A 19,368-nucleotide genomic window follows, 5' to 3' on the forward strand; every position below is an offset into this window, starting at 1 on the left:
CTAGGCTCCATTTCTCCTAAACTGATACCCAGCCTATTCATTGCTGGTATATCAGGGACTGATTCCAGAAGAATTATGATTGCAGCTCTGGATGACAACACAGGCTGATAATTTGGATCAGTACAATGAAAATATCACTTTTGACTCTCACAGGACTAAATCCAATTTTAGATTATATTAGCATTTTACATAGAAAAACAATTGTGATCTACTATAAAGTCATTGGTTACATTCTTTCTACTCAGCGCCTTTTGATAATTTGATTGATGATAAGTGAGAGAATCTTCCATTCATTCTGCCAAAAAAAATGCTTCAGTTATCTGCACCTGATCTGCATTATGGTTACAAGAGGTGTTGGAGATGTTCCCTGGATGGAGGCATCATGCACATGGATATGTAATATGTGTTGTATTTTGTGAGATAAAGATATCACGGTATGTCCCTCCCCGTGTCTTATTATTGAAGTCTTCTTTCCTAAAATTATTACTTCGAGGGGAGAATCAGGGACAGAGACAGCATAAGTTAGGACACAGAGTGCATATGAGTCTATAATATGGAGGTGTGAGGACTTTTGTGCCCTGTAAAGAATTCCTGCACATGACCTAAAGGAACTCTGCTCAAACCTACTGACTTCGGTAGGACCAGGTGACTGTATAAGGTGTATGGGGGGGCATCGTGACTTCACTCCAGCAAATGATGTCTGATAAGAGAAGGATCAGGTATGAGGTAGAGTTCAATGGCCCAATTTGTATTGGGAGATTGTGAGAGATGTCAGACCAACAAATTTTTGGCTTTAGACGAATGAATGAATGAATGAATGAATTTTTCTGTCTTATAAGGTGATGGTATATTACTAAAATGTGCCATCTTCATGTAATCATTGAGTCAAACCTATAGGACCCTCATGGTTCCTGGAAAAGATGGAGATGCAGCTCTGGTTTAGCACTACAATCTCCTTTTACACTAAGCACTAAGCCAGCACTGTCAAATGGGTTACAGGAGAACTTCAGCCAAATCTAAAAATCACAGGCGTGTAGGGGGTGGGGGGAACATTATGAAGAAGTCATACTTACCCATCCCTTGGCCCCTGCCGTGCAGCCTCATTGCTCACAGACCCACAATGTCCTCTTGCAGCCCCTGGTCCAGTGACGTCACGTCCAGCTCAGCCAGTTAGTGACTGGGGCGAAACACCTCTGCAGTCACTGACTGGCTGAGTGAGTACTTCTGGCCAGAACCTGACAGTGCAGGAAGCTAGGAGAGATTAAAGACTGGAGAACAACAAAGAGCTGTGATGCTGCGCTGAGGGGGCACCAGGATGGGTAAGTATTGCTTCTTTATTATGTTCCCCCCATCCCCGCCCACCTGGGATCTTTAGATTTATCCAGAGTTGTCCTTTAATTCTAAGGATTGGTAGTGGGGGTCCCAAAACTCAAATCCCCACCAATCACAAAGTGAAGGCATCCTCTAGGAATATGTCATCATGGTACAATATGAAAACACCCCTTTAAGTATGCGATCAATTGACTCTCTGTTAATAACTCCTGGCACCATGTAGCAGATTTCTATAGGCTGTTCCCAATTTCCGTAGTGAGATCAGCAAGCTTGATGGGAATAAATTAACAATGACCAAGGAAAGAGGCAATCGAGGCTTATCTCAAGGCTCCGGACCCTCTTGCAGTTGAGCCTTGCAGTCACAGGTGTGTTCTCACCCCAACCACATGGCCATCCATCTGCTACACGGTAATTCCGCTATATATTGTGAGATTGAAATATGGTTCACAAATATTACAGAAAACCAGACAGACCTCAGCTGATGTAAAAACCAGTAGGAAAAACTCTATTATTCCTAACCTTTCCCAGCATTTTTATATTTCCCATCGCATACATGTGTTCACACTTTTCCAAATTTGTCAGATATTTTATGTGTGATCACATTACCATTAAACCTCATCATTGTACGAGAGCTACACGACTTTGTGCCCACAGAGCAGAATGATGGTGGAATTATGATTCTATTAAGCCCTCCGGTTACTCACACCGGGTCATTTTAATTGAAGCTCAGAAGAAATTGCTTGTAATGTGCAATGTAGAAGGTAACACTGCCTGGTAACAAGGACTCTGTTTTTACCACTAAACATTTTATTTGACTATTCCTCCAAATTGTAAGGGAATGACTTCCTCCTCCTCCGTGAACATCTGATTTTTATGCTGAAGAAACTTATTTTGACCACTAATCCTACCTCCACCTTTTCCAAATGGGTTTTTAAATGTGTTCTGCAGTTTCCTACTTCTGATCCAAAAAAGTAGATGAGCTTGTATTATACGGCAGGGCTGTATGTTTTATTACCATGGGCCTTAGTTACAAGAAGAACCAACAGCAGAGTGCACGAGGGCTAAATAGTCCACTTTGAGAGAGTAGGGATATATGAGGACTCTCAAGGTTGGATAAATATGTCCGTAGATATATAGTCTAAAGCCGGTCATACACTTACAATAGCTGTTGGCTGAAGGTTTGTTCTCTTGATCTCCGGATACAAATAAGCCTAGCGTACGTGTATTCTGAATGGAGAGGACGCCTCTGGTGGTGGTTTATGTCCCTCAGAATGAAAGGATCAGGCAGTTAAAATCCACCATGCCAGTGCGAGGTGGTATATGGTGATATTCCGTTTTGACAGGAAGCCAACATATATGAGGCATGTATGGTGAACTACTAGGGCTTTTGAAATGTGAAGGGCAGATGTCTATCATGATCTTTCATACTGGTGATGGTCTATGACATAGGTCTTCAAACTGCGGCCCTCCAGCTGTTGCAAAACCACAATTTCCATCATGCCCAGAAAGCTAAAGCTTTGGATTCGGCTGTCCAGGCGTGATGGTAAATGTAGTATTGCAACAGCTGAAGGGCCGCATTTTGGCATTTTGGAGACCCATGGTCTAGGATCACAGACCTGACTAATATGATGTTCTCATAGGTATTTATAACAGTGATGCCCAACCACATGAGGCTTACAACCTCATTTTGTTACAGAAGTTTGGACTATAGAAACTGGCAATTGAATGTTTTTGCTAATTCATCACTTTTACTTTAACTACAATATTTATGCCCCCTGTTGTCAGATGAATGTGACTCCCAACCATTACTCAAAGTTGAATGTGACTCACAAGGTGCAAATGTTCAGAGATTGCTGATATACTATAGAACCAGGCAGAGTATTCCATTTGGACTTCCCTATTAAAGGGGTATTCCCATCTGAGCTTGTTATCCCCTATCTATAAAGTAGGGGACAACAAGCTGATCTCTGGAGGTGTGACCACCTGGATGACCACCACTGATCCCAAAAATGGGGACACGGTTGGCCTGCAATGAATAGAATGCTCAGCTCGCCTCTGTCGCTGCTGCATCTAGAGTTCCATTTATTCTTTATGAGGCTGAGTTCTGAGCACTGAACTTGGAGGCGTTCAGCAACCCCTATAGAGAATTAGTAAAGCGCCAGCGTTCTTGGGATCGGTGGGATTCCAGGTGGTTGGACCCCCAACGATTAGCTTGACACCCCCCCCCCCCCCCCCCAACCTCCTGTAGACATTTAACAATTTTTGTGATTCTGAAATTCAATATTAGGCAACATCTATAACAAAAAGGGATTAGACAAAGTCCCAATTATGTATGTATAAATTTCCCAAGTTATGTATGTGGACTTGTCCCTCCTTTGCCAGACAATGGCTTCATTGATGTTGTACCTTATAAAAATGTGTATCATTCACGGCCTATCTGTTAGCTTTAGAGTGTGTCATGGACCATTGTATTGTGGCAGAAATATCACAAGTGAACGAGATATGAAAAACAGGTTTCGGAAGACGATAAGGTGCCGATAAGATACCCTCTATCTAATACATGGAAAATGTTCTGTGTAAAAAGTACTGTGCATTACCCTTGTAACAAATAGTTTATTTCAAGTACCTTAAAGGATTTTTTATTTAGAAAATTCAGTTTCATGCACCCTATTATTTAATTCAGAACTAGGGATGGTCTGAACCCTCCGAGGTTCGGGTTCGTATGAACCCGACGCTCGGCATCAGATTCCCGCTGTCTGCCCGCTCTGTGGAGAGGGTGGATACAGCGGGAGGACCGCCTGGAAAACTGGGATCCAGCCTATGGCTATGGCTGTATCCCAGTTTTCCAGGCGGTCCTCCCGCTGGATCCGCCCGCTGCACAGAGCGGGCAGACAGCGGGAATCATTACCGAGAGTTCGGGTTCGTACGAACCCGAACCGAACTCGGTTCGGACCATCCCTATTAAGAACTATTAAAGAGGGTCTCTTCAGAGGCATAGTGTTGGGGGATGGGGGGTTGCCCTTGGTGCAAAATAAAGTGAGTGGATGTATGCAGGGAATCCAATGATGATCTGCCTACACAGGCCTTCTACCTAATATGGGATTATCTACCCACTGAGGGGCACTTATCTAATGGGAGAGATTATCTACCTACTGGGAACATTAACCTAATGGTGAAAATATCGACCTATTGGGGGCATCTAACTAATGGGGGGGAGGGGTTGTGTAACTACTAAGGGTATCTACTTAATTAGAAGAGGATGATCTATTAACTGGAGGCATCTACCTAACAGGGGGATAGCTACTTCCTGGGGACATCTACCTTATGAGGTTTTCTACTTATGGGGGCATCTACCTAATCTACACAACCTACAGGGGTATTTCCCAGATGGGAGGGGGTATTATCTACTTATTGGGATTACCTGCTCACTAGGGGCATTAACCTAATGGAGGATTAGCTATGTAATGGGGCATCTACCTTATGGAATTTATCTACTTACCAGGGGGCATCCACCTTATGGGAGAATGTACTTTATTTGGTGGAATTTTCTACCTACAGGGTATATACCTAATGGGGGAGGTATCTACTTAAAGGAAACATTTTCTTAATAGGGGGATTATCTTCTTACTGTACTGAGGGCATCTACCTAATGGGGGGATTTCCACCTACTGGAAACATCTATCTAACTAAGAGGGAATTTATTAACTGGGGGAGATTACCTATTGGGGTCTTCTACCTAATGTGCGGATTCTGCCCAGCACTCAGAACGGTGATCCTGTCCATAATATGGCCGAGCAGGGAGACACAAGCACGCTGAGTGGAGGGAAGAGCATAGTCATGTGCTCCTCCATGCTCAGACATATTATGAATGGGATTGCTGCTCTGAGTGTTGGGAAGAATGGCACAGCAAGGGGCAGAGCTTCCTATAAGATCATTGCGGGGCACGGCAGGAACAATTGTAAGTGATAATAGTAAGGTACAAAATTTTGCTATAAATTGGCCAACCTATTTAATAACTAAGTGAAACTATTCAGCAACTTTCTAAATTTCATCATGCTTTAATTCTTCGCTATTCTCAAGATTACTGCCTACAAGCCAAAGAGAACGCTCTCACTGTTATGGAGGGAAAATCCTTACAGGGTGACAGAACTTTTTGCCCCATGAGAGCTAATATGGCTGACCATGGTAGCAGGGAGATGGCTCTTCACCAGGCTAAACTTTTTTGCAGTAGGGTCATTTAGGAGCAGTGAACTCTTCAAGTTGTGGTCCCAGAGCATATTTTACCCAGCGGCCTGTATAAATCAATTTCCAGATGCACATCTCCGAAAATAAGAAAAACAGATAAATGGTATAATGTGTAGCTACAGGTTGAACATGGAAGGAGCATTCTCAGAAATGGATTACATGGAAGGACGCCATTATAACAGACGATTCTTGGAAATGATAGAACTGATATGGTAGATGCTAAACCGTGCAGAAAAAAAGCTGAAGATTCATTAGTTGTGAGATTGGCAAAGAGTAAACAGCACAGAAAACTTCTTATCCTTATTTAGTTCTTTATATTGTTTATATCACACCAACCTAGCACTCTACAGAGAGCTGATATTCACATTCTTTTATACCCATATAGAGTATGGAGGTCATGGGGCACAATGGCCCCTTAAAGGGAATTTGTAAGGTGCAAAACTCATTACAAATTGCAAGGTGGAAGCTCATAGAATATGTGCCACAATATGAAATCACTACTATAAACAGGACTTGGTTCTGGAAGCCAAGCCCTGTCTGTCAATCATGTTGGGAAGGAGATGATCGGCAGACAGGTAACATCTGTGATATAGAGGCAGATAATACAGGATTTATTACTGACAATAAGTAATGATTACAGCTCACCTCCTCCTCACTACATCACGAAACAAGCCCCCATAGCTCTTCTATATAGGATATAGATAAAAAAAAACAGGGCTTGGTGCTGGAAGCCAAGCCCTGTCTGTTTAGAGGAAGATGATCAGCAGACAGGTAACATCTCTAATATAAAGTTGGAGGAAGATAACACAGGATTGGTCGTTGACAATAGGTGATGACACAGCTCACCTCCTCCTCACCACATCACAAAGCATGCCCACAACCCTCTCCTACAAAAAAAAGTTAATCTATCTATTAGAGATAGGCGAGTAGTGAAATATTCAAAAGCTCGAAATTCGATTCGAACGAACAGCGATGTTTGACTATTCGATCGAATTTTGTACCCCATTAAAGTATATGGGAGAAAAATACTTGTTTCTTGGAAATTTGACCACTTGGAGGTCACCAAGTCCACAATGACACCTCAGAATATGATGCACACACCTCTGGACTGCAACTGGGATAGCAGGCGAAGCATGCCTGGGTGCATCTTACACGCCAAAGTCACAGTATTACGCCACTATCAAAGGCTCTCAACAACATACTCCAAAAACACTGTGTATACTGCATCTGAAATTTTAGGTATGACAGCAGGTGATAGAGGTGTTTTTTTATTTTTTTAAAACCTGGCGCAGTTCTTTTACTCTGGAGGTCACATGAGTAAGCCAGCCAATGAATGTAGATGCTGTGCTCGATGATCCCAAATCGAAATTCTTCAAAACTATACTTATTCCCTCTCCCATAATAATGTAAATCCCAGCCCTTCATCTTTATAGCCTTCTCACTGCTCACTCACAGTTTGCTTGTTTTTTGCTTGGTTGAACTTTACTTGTTTAATTTTTCTTTCTGCTTTTCATCAGCTTCATGAAATCCAGATGACGACGTCTACGGAAATGTTAAACATATTCACATTTCACACAGGATTACAGTAAATTGCCTTGGTGCGTAGTAAATGCCACTGAAAAATCATATTGTATGTTGCATGACAGTCGGGTGACAGTAATGAAGGTTGACATGTAGCCATATAGTCATCTGTGGACTATGGTGAAATGTCGCTCCTGGAGTACAGAACCTGAATATAGGGCAGAGCTCTTGTGTCATTCTACAAGTGTGATCTACTGTGACTATACTGTACATGGGGCCGGTTTGAAATATTAAACTTAGACAAACAGATTTTTACCAATTAACGTTAAACCATCGCAAACAAGATTGTTTATTGTTAATCTGAAATCGTTCACCATAAAAGGGTTAATCAAAAGATTCAAGCTAATAAAGAAAAACTAAATATATAAGGTGGCAGAGGATAACAATAGGTCTATGGGGAATGATACTTAGGCTTGTTATAAGCGCCACTTATTCCTGCCCCCATGCCCAATGTAAAAAAAAGACAAGAAAATTTAGTTCTCCCCACATCCGTACGGGGATATATTCTATTGTTACCGTTTGCCATTCAATACATTTTAGTTTTAATTTGATTAATTTTATCATTTTCGTAACTTGCCTTATCCCATTCCTGATCCCCTGAGGAACCTGTTATGTTATGTGGAAACATGTTGGGACCAGGTTATATGACGTTTCTATTCTATTATGCAAACATGATTTGAGGACGGCTACCATTTGTCCTTTTATCTTGAGCTGTTACATTGTATTTGGCCATTTGAATGGGAGATTTTTTTTTTCATTTTTCTTTTGGTACCCATCATGCTGGGATTTATTATATTCATTTGTATCTCCTTGTTGTATGCATAATGCAGCATGAGCCAGTCACCAGTCAGTATCTGTGCACGGACAGAGATTAGGTATTGGGGGGCAGAGAGTGTGGGGGATAGTGTTATATTTATATTCACTTTGACATTTACATTTCTGTACATTCAAAAACTCTGCTCAGCTTTGAAGACTTTCATGACATTTGCCGGCTATGTTTATATCTCTGTGCGTATTCCAAGACCACCAGCTAGATGCAGAACAGAAAACACATGTGAAGGGTATAAAACACTCCTTCCAGTAGAGATAAACTTCGAAAAGTCAACTATTATTATCTGAAAGTCCGGAACTAAAAAAAAGGACCTTGTACGTAAGCCGGCACATTTATCTTATTACAACCAATTAGACCTAAATAAATATACCGAACTAGGAACACGCAATCATCCTGCAAACCCTTATGATGTCTTGTTCTCGTGATCTATTGTATAAGCTACAGATGGTGACAATTTTTATAACGTCAAAGGTACAACAAAGACTCTACAGTTTCTGGGAACGTCATAGGCTTAAACATACAATAAAGTGATTGGTTGTTATATCAACAGAGGAGTTCTCTATAAACATATCTGTCTATAAGGAGAAAGTTCCCGTAAAACTGAATGGATTTGGTCATACACTACTTAGTCCTAAATGGAATGAAGAACACTTAAAGATCTACAAAAAATTTGTCCCGCTCATGTTTAGCTCTGTTACCAGAGTCAGCAGTCTTTGACAGATGCCTGGACTCTTACCCCAGTCATAAATTAGGCCCCATCCCCTTTTCTTCAACCAAATTCATTAAAATTTGTATTCATTGTAGATTTGAATCATGTATTACACCTGGGTGGGTGTAAATCATGCTAAATAAGGCGCAATAAGGCGCCACGCCCCCTGCCTTGCTGCGCCCCCCTCCGCCCGCGGCAAACGTCAAGGAGTAGGGGCAAATCTGCACCTTCTCCCTGGCATACGCCCCAGCCATTGGTTTGATAAATGTCGTCCATTGGTGTTCATTGCCTTCTTATATCTACAATCAATATAAAACAATTATATCTATTTAGAGAGTAAATCTGTTCTCACAGGTTAGAACTTCTTCAATTTAATTTCCCTTCTCTTCTCTATTCAGCACAGATCAATGTGAAAACTTGTTTGAGTCATGTGTGGCCTTGAAGCACCCTTTCTACAAAGTTATCTTCCCGATTCCATACTCGATGGTGAAGATATAGTTGTCTTATTTCCCCCATTATTGTACCTGTGGGTTTACACAAGGGCCCCAAATACTAGACATTAACCCCTTGCCTCTAAAGCCTGTTTTGGCCTTAATGACCAGGCTCATTTTTCAAAATCTGACCTGTCTCACTTTATGCGCTTATAGCTCAGTGATGCTTTAACGTATGCTAGCGATTCTGAGATAGTTTTTTCGTCACATATGACACTTTATATTAGTAGCAAAATTTGTTCACTACTTTGTGTATTTTTTGTGAAAAACATCAAAATATCATGAAAAATTTGGAAATTTTGCATTTTATGAACTTCTGAAATTCTCTGCTTCTAAAAAAGGAAGTCATAGCACATAAATTAGTTACTAAATCACATTACCAATATGTCCTCTTTATTCTGGCATAATTTGGGAAACATATTTTACTTTTTTAGGGTGTTACAGGGCTTAGAAATTTATCAGCAAATTATCACATTTTGTGAAAATTTCCAAAACTGATTTTTTTTAGGGACCAGTTCTTTTTTTAAATGGATTTAGAAGGCTTGTATACTGGAAACCTCCATAAATGACCCCATTTTGGAAACTAGACACCTTAAAGAATTAATCTAGGGGTATAATGAGCATTTTAACCCTACAGGGGCTGGAGGAAAGTATTCACAATTAGGCCGTAAAAAAAAATTTGAAAACTGAAATTTTCAAATAATATATATGTTTAGATTAAAGTTTCTCATTTTCAAAAGGAACATGAGAAAAAAAGCATGCCAAAATTTGTAAAGCAGGTTCTCCTGAATACAACGGTACCCCAGATGTGGGCGTAAACCACTGTATGGGCACACGGCAGGGCTCAGAAGGAAGGGAGCGCCAATTAGCTTTTGTAATTGCATTTGCAGAGCCCCTGTAGTGTCCGCAGAATAGAATCCCCCCAAAAGTCACCCCATTTTCGAAGGTACACCCCTCAAAGAATTCATCTTTGGGTAGGATGAGCATTTTGACCCCACATGCATTAGAGGAAAGTATTCAAAATTAGAAAGTAAAAATGAAAAACACAAATTTTTCCAATAATATGTTTGTTTAGTTTGAAATTTCTCAATTTCACGATGAACAAGAGAAAAAAAGTACCCAAAATTTGTAAAGAAGGTTCTCCTGAGTACAACAGTACCACATATGTGGGCATAAACCACTGTATGGGCACACAGCAGGGCTCAGAAGGAAGGGAGCGCCAATTAGCTTTTTCAATGCAGATTTTGCTGAAGAAGTTTCTGAGCGCCAGGTGCGTTTGCAGCGCCCCTGTAGTGTCCGCAGAAGAGAACCCCTCCAAAAGGCACCCCATTTTGGAAAGTACACCCCTCAAAGAATTCATCTTGGGGTGTGGTGACCATTTTTTCACCCCACAGGTATTAGAGGAAAGTATTTAAAATTAGACAGTAAAAATGAAAAACTTGAATTTTTCCAATAATATGTTTGTTTAGTTTTAAATTTCTCAATTTCACAAGGAACATGAGAGAATCCGCACCCCAAAATTTGTAACGCAGGTTCTCCTGAGTACAACGGTACCGCATATGTGGGCATAAACCACTGTATGGCCACACAGGAGGGCTCAGAAGGAAGGGAGCGCCAATTAGCATTTTCAGTTCAGATTTTGCTGAAGTAGTTTCTGAGCGCCAGGTGCATTTGCAGCGCCCCTGTAGTGTCCGCAGAAGAGAACCCCCCCAAAATTCACCCCATTTTGGAAAGTACACCCCTCAAAGAATTCATCTTGGGGTGTGGTGACCATTTTGACCCCACAGGTATTAGAGGAAAGTATTCAAAATAAGACAGTAACATTGAAAAACTAGAATTTTTCCAATAATATGTTCGTTTAGTTTGAAATTTCTCAATTTCACTAGGAACAGGGGAGAAGCTGCATGCCCAAATCTGTAACGCAGGTTCTCCTGAGTAGAACGGTACCCCATATGTGGGCATAAACCACTGTATGGGCACACAGCTGGGCTCAGAAGGGAAGGAGCGCCAATTAGCATTTTCAGTGCAGATTTTTCCGAAGAAGTTTCTTAGCGCCAGATGCGTTTTTAGCGCCCCTGTAGTGTCAGCAGAATAGAACACCACCAAAAGTCACCCCATTTAGGAAAGTACACCCCTGAAAGAATTCATCTTGGGGTGCAGTGAGCGGTTTGACCCCACAGGTATTAGAGGAAAATATTCAAAATAAGACAGTAAAAATGAAAAACTCGAATTTTTCCAATAATATGTTTGTTTAGTTAAAAATTTCTTAATTTCACGAGGAATGGGAGAAAAAACGTACCCCAAAATCTGTAACGCAGCTTCTTCTGAGTAAAATGGTACCCCATATGTGGGCATAAACCACAGTATGGGCACACAGCCGGGCTCAGAAGGAAGGGAGCGCCAATTTGCTGGAGCAAAACCGCAGCTAGAAATAGTTATTAGAATAGCGCAGTTACTAAAATACAATAAAAAATGAGATTACAGGTAATGTGGGGTGGTTATGGGCAACGTGGGGTGGTTACAGGCAACGTGGGGTGGTAACGGGCAACGTGGGGTGGTAACGGGCAACGTGTGGTGGTTACGGATAAACTGAAATGCTTATAGGTAATCTGGGATAGGTACCTGTAATTTGGGGTCGTTACAGGCAATCTGTCGTGGTTACGGGCAATCTGGAGAGGGTCACTGGCAATTTGGGGTGGTTAGAGACAACGTGCGGTGGTTATAGGCAACATGCGGTGGTTATAGGCAACGTGCGGTGGTCAGAGGCAACGTGCGGTGGTCAGAAGCAACGTGCAGTGGTTACGTGCAATCTGGGGGGTTACGGGCAATCAGGGCTGATTACGCACCATCTGGAGGGGGTCACTGGCAATTCGGGGTGGTTACTGTCAACATGTGGTGGTAACAGGCAACGTGCGGTGGTTACGGGCAACGTGCGGTGGTTAGAGGCAACGTGCGGTGGTTAGGGGCGACGTGCGGTGGTTAGGGGCGGGTAATCTGGGGGGTTAGATTACCCATTACCGGCGGGTCGCCGCTATAACGGTAATAGCGGCAATCCTCTGGTTTCGGGGGACGAGGGGGGGGGGCCAGGAGACACATCAGATGTGGCGGCGGGAGGAGGCAACGTTCTGCAGCCTCCTCCCGCCGCCCGATCGGCGGGGGAACACAAATCTCCCCCATAGACGCTGCGGTCGCATTGACCGCGGCGTTTATGGGGTTAACTGCCCGCGAGGAGCGCGGCTCCCCTCCGGGCAGTTGCAGCGGGAGGATGCTATGTGACATAGCCTCCTCCCACTGCCCGATCACCGTTAGGGACAGCGGGGGGAGGCAGGGAAGCCATGACGTTTGGGGGAACGTCATGTTGCGGGAACTACTTGTTTTACATGACGTTCCCCAAACGTCATTTTGCGGCAAGGGGTTAATTAGACAGACATTTTAACAAACTTTGCATATATCAAAAGTACAAGTGAATATAAGAAACTTAGCAATATATCTTATCAGACAAAAATCTCCTGTTATCAAGCATCTTCCCTCCTCCCTGCTAAACTGTCATTCACTATGAAAAAGTAAAGACTTTCATTTACTGGTTATGACTTGTAGCTAACTCAGGAATTAGATTACAAGCCATACAAGTCTATGGATGAGGGAGATAGGAGGGTGAGTTCCTGGGAACACACACATGGAGCTGAGAGAAAAAGACAGCTAAAAGACAAGTTGCAGAGCAGAAATCTGCTAAAATATGTCATATTACAAGATAAATAATGGCCAGTTATAGCATTGCTGTTCATATACACACACAGGACAGTTTATCTTTAAAAAAGAAGTCATTAGAAATGATAAGTACACTTTAAATATTGGAATAAATTGGCAAATCCTAAAACTGAAAACTGGGTGCTATATGGTTATGCCAAAAATATTGGTGGCACTGAATACAATAGTGTCAGATAGGGACACCGGAAATAATTGTGGCCACCATATTACCCTGTATAACACTACAGATTAACCCACACAATATTAGTGCCCAATTTCGTAACAGTGTCTTCCATGGTGTCCCACACATTCATAGTGCCTCATACAATAATAGTGCACCCTTTCAGAAAAACATGACTGAAATACTACAGCATTGTACTCTGTATATACAGATGTATTCAGGCCTAGAGGTACTGCATTAGCATTAACTGGAGCCTGTACAGTAGCAAATGGAGTCCAATAGGACCCAGAACTAAGGAGCAATACAGCATCCTTCTACTGCAGTTTAGACTCCAAAAATAAAGTTGAACTGGCTCAGTTGCTCCTAGCAACCAATCCGATTCCACCTTTTATTTTCTAAATAATCTGTAAGGAAAGATGTACATCCCTGCTGCGATTTTGTCTGCAGCCCTCCCCATTAACCCCCTAGCAGCCGGACATTATACATTACCGGGTCCCCGTTCCTGCTTGCTTCGGGGCTCCCGGTGTCTTTACGGCCCGCCCGGCTAATCAGTGCGCTGCGGCAGGGCAGCGCACTGATTGGCCGGGCAGAACGTGCCGGGAGCCGCCGAAGCAAGCAGGAGCGGGGATCTGGTAATGTATATCCTGCCTGCAGCCCCGATCGCCCCCGGCCGCACGATCGCCCCCCGCACCCCCCTGGCCGCATGATGGCCCCCCGCACCCCCCGGCCGTATGATCGCTCCCCCCGCACCCCCCGGCCGCATGATTGCCCCCCGCACCCCCCGGCCGTACGATCGCCCCCCCCCCTTCAGCGCAGGATCGCCCCCGGCCGCATGATGGCCCCCCGCACCCCCCGGCCATATGATCGCCCCCCCCCTGCAGCCCCGATCGCCCCGGCTGCATGATCGCCCCCCCGCACCCCCTGGCCGCATGATCGCACCTCCCGGCCATACGATCGCCCCCCCGCAGCCCCGATCGCCCCCAGGGGGGCGATCATGCGGCCGGGGGCTGCAGGGGGCGATCGTGCGGCCGGGGGCTGCGGGGGGCGATCGTGCAGCCGGGGGCTGCGGGGGGTGATCGTACAGCCGGGGGCTGGGGGCGATCGGGGCTGCAGGGGGGGCAGGCAGGATATACATTAACAGGTCCCCGCTCCTGCTTGCTTCGGCGGCTCCCGCAACGTTCCGCCCGGCCAATCAGTGCGCTGCCCCGCCGCAGCGCACTGATTGGCCAGGCAGGCTGTGAAGACACCGGGAGCCCCGAAGCAAGCAGGAACGGGGACACGGTAATGTATAATGTCCGGCGGCTAGGGGGTTAATGGGGCGGGCTGCAGACAAAATCGCAGCAGGGATGTACATCCCTGCTGGGAGTTTCTCTGCTAATGAAAGTATAGGGCCGGGATCTGCAGCGAGTCTTGCTGCAAAAACGCAGCAAGGAGACTCGCTGCAGACTCGCCAAGTGGGTTTGTAGCCTTAGTGTATATTATTGTATGTTCTTGTGTATATGACACCTAACTTTGTTGGGGTTTTTTATTACACTGGAAAAGGTACAATATTTCAATTATACGACAGACCGAGTATACAGAGAATAATTTGAGGGACTGTTTATTTGGTGCATTAACGGGAAACTGCTTGTAATTATGGTTTTATTCCTTACAAAAGTGTAAATCTACATTAATGAGGTTTGTACTAAAAAAATTGTGTTCTTGGAGAGGATTTTGTGTAAAAAGCAAAAAAGCATCCACTGGACTCAGTTCAGAGACCTCTGGACGGACTCTTGGCAGATACTGGAGACTGATCTTGTTACTGGTCCTGCTGGGTAGAAGTGTGACCGGAGCAGGCAGGGTATTAGATTTTATACAGGCTTTTATTATGTAATGGATTGAGTGAGGACAAGGTTGTTAGGGTCATCCTGTGCCATGCGATGACTCAAGCGGACTATAACCCATAATGGAGCCGGATTTGGCATTGGACTTCTTTGTTGCCGGTCCTTACTGCTGAATCGATTAAAGTCCAGCATGTGCTTGTGGTTTAACAAAGAGGTGTCCAAAAAAACACATGTGAGAATGAGAATACCCAGTGTCACCTGTACTGGAAACATTGCCTCACTGAGGGCACACAACGGCATGATGGTGGAAAGTCAAATTAAAAATGGTATCATTGTACAGGAAAGGGTCCCCTAAGTATTTACAATGTAAACACGGGTTTGGGGTCAACACTCGGAGAAACTGTACATCCGCAGGGATGTGTTGGTTGTGTTGGACCCCATATGTAACTGGCTCAGTGGAATATATATATATATATATATATATATATATATATATAGTGGTTTTAAATGGTACAATCTCTCACTGGATGACTGTTAGTACCCAACACACTACAGAGGTTTGTATTAAGCCTTATTCTTTTATCTTTATATATTACATATTATTATATGTAATATATAAAGATAAAAGAATAAGGCTTATTGCCATCATCATCTTATGTGCAGCTCCTGTATAACTGCGCCAGTCTAAAGAGTGTGGAAGTACTTTATCCTCCATGACCACTGTGACCCAGCTCCTCCACCATCACCAGCCAGAAAGTATGTGTAAAAATTTGCATTATCGGTGACTATTTGTGGCATAAGCACTTGCCACAGTGGCCAGGAGTGGTGTTGGAACCCACCCCTGGACAAACAGGCACTGCACTTGAGGTAGAGGATGACCAAAGTGTGGGTGTGGGTGCGACAAAAATAGGCCAGAGTCCAATAGCTTAACCAGGATAACCTTATTTAAATTGACTCTGTACCCTTTATCTGACCCCCCAAAACCACTTGTACCTTTGGATAGCTGCTTTTAATCCAAGATCTGTCCTGGGGTCCGTTCTGCAGGTGATGCAGTTATTGTCCTAAAAAACAACTTTTAAACTTGCAGCCCTGTGCCCAACGGCCGTGGCCTAGATTGTGTATGCATTAGGCTGGCATAACCTCTCTGTCCCTCCTCCCCACCCTCCTCATCATTAGGAATGCTACAGGCAGATTGTCTCCTATTCCTCTGTTCCACCTGTGTGGAACATTGTCTCCTATTCCTCCTATTCCACCTGTGTCAGCACGGCACATGGGCTGGATCGTTAAGGCACCTGTGCAATGTTCAGCATGGAGAAAATGTTCTAGGGGCATTCCTAATGATGAAGAGGGTGGGAAGGAGGGATGGAGAGGGTGTGCCAGCCTAATGCATACACAATCTAGGCCATGACCGTTTGACACAGGGCTGCAAGTTTAAAAGTAGTTTTTAAGCACAATAACTGCATCACCTGCCGAACAAACCCCAGGAAAGATCTTGGATTAAAAGGTACAAGTGGTTTGGGGGGGTCAAATTGTGGATACAGAGTCGCTTTAATGGAGGAACTTCAGTGCAATACAACACAATTGTGCAGGTGCAGGCAAGAGGTAGTTAACGTAAGAAAAACAGAGAAATGAGTAGGGATGCGTCTTGGGGGCCTTGTCCAAGTAGTTATGTACTCTGCTTGAATAGTGTTGAGTAGTAGAAGAAGAACGCCTTCTGCCCTAACCAGTTCACCGAATGCCAGGTTGGGTAGTACGAGCCCCAGGCTTTTACAACTGGGCGTAGCAGACTTTTCAAGGTATCTCAGAAGTGCAGTGCAGACAGTAGGATATGTCAGCTTTACCACTATTAGTACCTAACTGTGGTGGTTACTGCCCTTTTGTTAAGAAGGATCCTAGGCGTGGGCAAGGTTTTCCTCAGAGGATTGCTATCCCTCCCAAAGGGTCTAGCACTGCATGTTAATGCAGGTTACTTGCAAAGAAGAAAGTCTAGTAGAGTTTCTGTGGTCCCTGACGAGGGTCCTGGCCTAAGCCAGGCCTGGCTTCACTGCAGCAGGGTCTCTCAGTCTGTGTCTCTGTTTCTCCCCACCTCTACTGACAAAAGACTAGAAAAACCCTCCCACCAGGAACCAACCTCCCTTCAATAGGGGTAATCTGTGTGGTGATTGGTAGGCTGTGGAAAGAGGAGAGTGAAGAAGTATGACAGGTGGAAAAAGTGAGGGAAAGAACCTGCACCTGTGACAGGATAAAACAGAACATGTGACATAAAACAGTTAACCCATTACACCTTCAGCTGTGCTCCATACATAACAAAGAATACTGTAGACAGTGACACCTAGTGGGTAAAATACTTACTGGCATCTCCTTCATCCCCTTTGTACGATACCTTACAGAGATACTTTACTTAGGTGTAATAGAACTTATTGGAACACCTGTACTGGGACAATACACTTCGATCTGGAGGACCGCCCACATTACTAGATAGCGATAATTTACATACAGAGCAGGAAGTTTTCAAACTTGATTGGGGTAGGTGTCGAAACAGAGATTTTCAATGTCTGGGGAAAACTGCTACTGACTGTATTATGCTGTTTAACTAGATTTTGTGGTGATTAGTTCCAATTAATAAAATTTGTGCAAAGATTAAAGTAGACACAACATACAAAAAAATATTTTTATAGATGTGCTTTATAAAGTATATTAATAAATATCAAACTTTTTACATCTAGCTAATATAATATTTAATAGACAAGGATACAATGAAAAAAAATTATTGAGTTATATAAGTGTGAAAATAAAAAAAGAGGGAGAGACCACAAAAAGTCACAGACGGAGGAAATGGTCTCATCCAGGAAACTGACACAAAATACCCTCATACCTTCTACCATCTTATGAAGCCTTTTACTTTCTCCCTTTGTGTAAGTTTTTAGTAATGTGAAATACAGATGTTGTATTATGACCATCCCATCCTACATAGAAGAAAAAAAAAAGTAATTGGTTTTTCACATGAAATTTCCTATCCGTTTCTTACATCAATCTGGTTTTTCGCAGTCAGATTCTGGGGGACTGGTCTGTTGAACGGCTGCAATGCTCAATATGGATTCTATCCAAAAAGGACAAAGGATGGATTGTTTTAGTCTTTCGGACTCTCTATAATTACACCTGCCTTGCTGATTACATTAAGCCTCGGAGAACAGGCTGTCATGCGCTTACGTGCTGTCCCGGTGGAAATATTTTGTTGTGACTTACAAGGAGCTCGAGCAAAGATGTCTCCAATCACGCAGAAAGTCATAAAAGGAAGACCATAAATCATTTAGGAAAGTTGTTCCTGCCATGCTCTCTAATTCACTGGTGTGTTTCAGCATTCAACCACTAACTTATCCTGACATCCATAACATGAAACATATACCATCTTTCCCAACCAATCTCCCAAGTAACAATTTCAAGGTCTGTCAGAGAAACAGAAGTATAACATAACCAGGTCTACAGAGAACAGTCAATAAGCCGTCTCTGATCACATTCCCATCCATTAGATAGATGCTATTTACTTGTGCAATAAATTTCCCAATGTAATACCTTTCTCTCATCTAATAAGATTCTGGACCACGATAGGTTGTAATGTGGTTTTTGCTTCACTTTTTGAAAAATAAGCAAAGAAACAATAGTGTTGCTAGCGTTAACAGAAAAATCTCTATACACTGAGGATAGTAGGCCTCATGGTACCTAGGCTTTTGGATTGGGTGTCATGGAATGGGTGCCACTGAGGGCCATGTTCACATATGAAAAGCGATCTACCATAGTTCCCCTTGACTTTCTGTCAGATCAAAAACTTTGCATGCAACATTTTTTAATCATGGCATCGGGAGCAGTCTGTGAGAGGGGATATGAAGAACAGCCATATTTTAAGTGTTACATAAAGTAGAAAAATCAGTATAATTCCACCAATATAGACACAGTTCGGAGGTTAGAATAAAACAATATTGTCAAAGTCTTGGTTAATCAGAATATCTGATCTTCACCTATCAAACATTGAAGCCTATCCTAAGGGTTGACCACCAATGTTAAGGTCCCAGAGAACCCTTTAAGTATATTTGAAAGGATTCTTCACTTTTCTCATAGACATTATCCCTAAGATGTGCTGCTAGTGGCCTGGGCAAATGTTTGCAGCTGGAAAGAGACGACCAACCATCTATAACCACCTTTAGGCTTGGAAAGATTCCTAGTTACATCCTCTTTATATATGTTGTATTATTTTACATTGGTTTATCACTCTGAGATCTTAGAAAGAGCCCTGCTTATCCTACGCACATGCATGCTCACTAGTGCCTGAACAGAATTTACAAGTCACGATTCGAGCCAAGAATAATTTTTTGTAAATACTCAAAGCTGAGTAGTATGGAAGCTGCATGAGCTAAGGATTAAGCTCTTTC

Source organism: Dendropsophus ebraccatus, chromosome 7 (genome assembly GCF_027789765.1).
Source record: "Dendropsophus ebraccatus isolate aDenEbr1 chromosome 7, aDenEbr1.pat, whole genome shotgun sequence".
In the NCBI taxonomy this organism is placed as follows: Eukaryota; Metazoa; Chordata; class Amphibia; order Anura; family Hylidae; genus Dendropsophus; species Dendropsophus ebraccatus.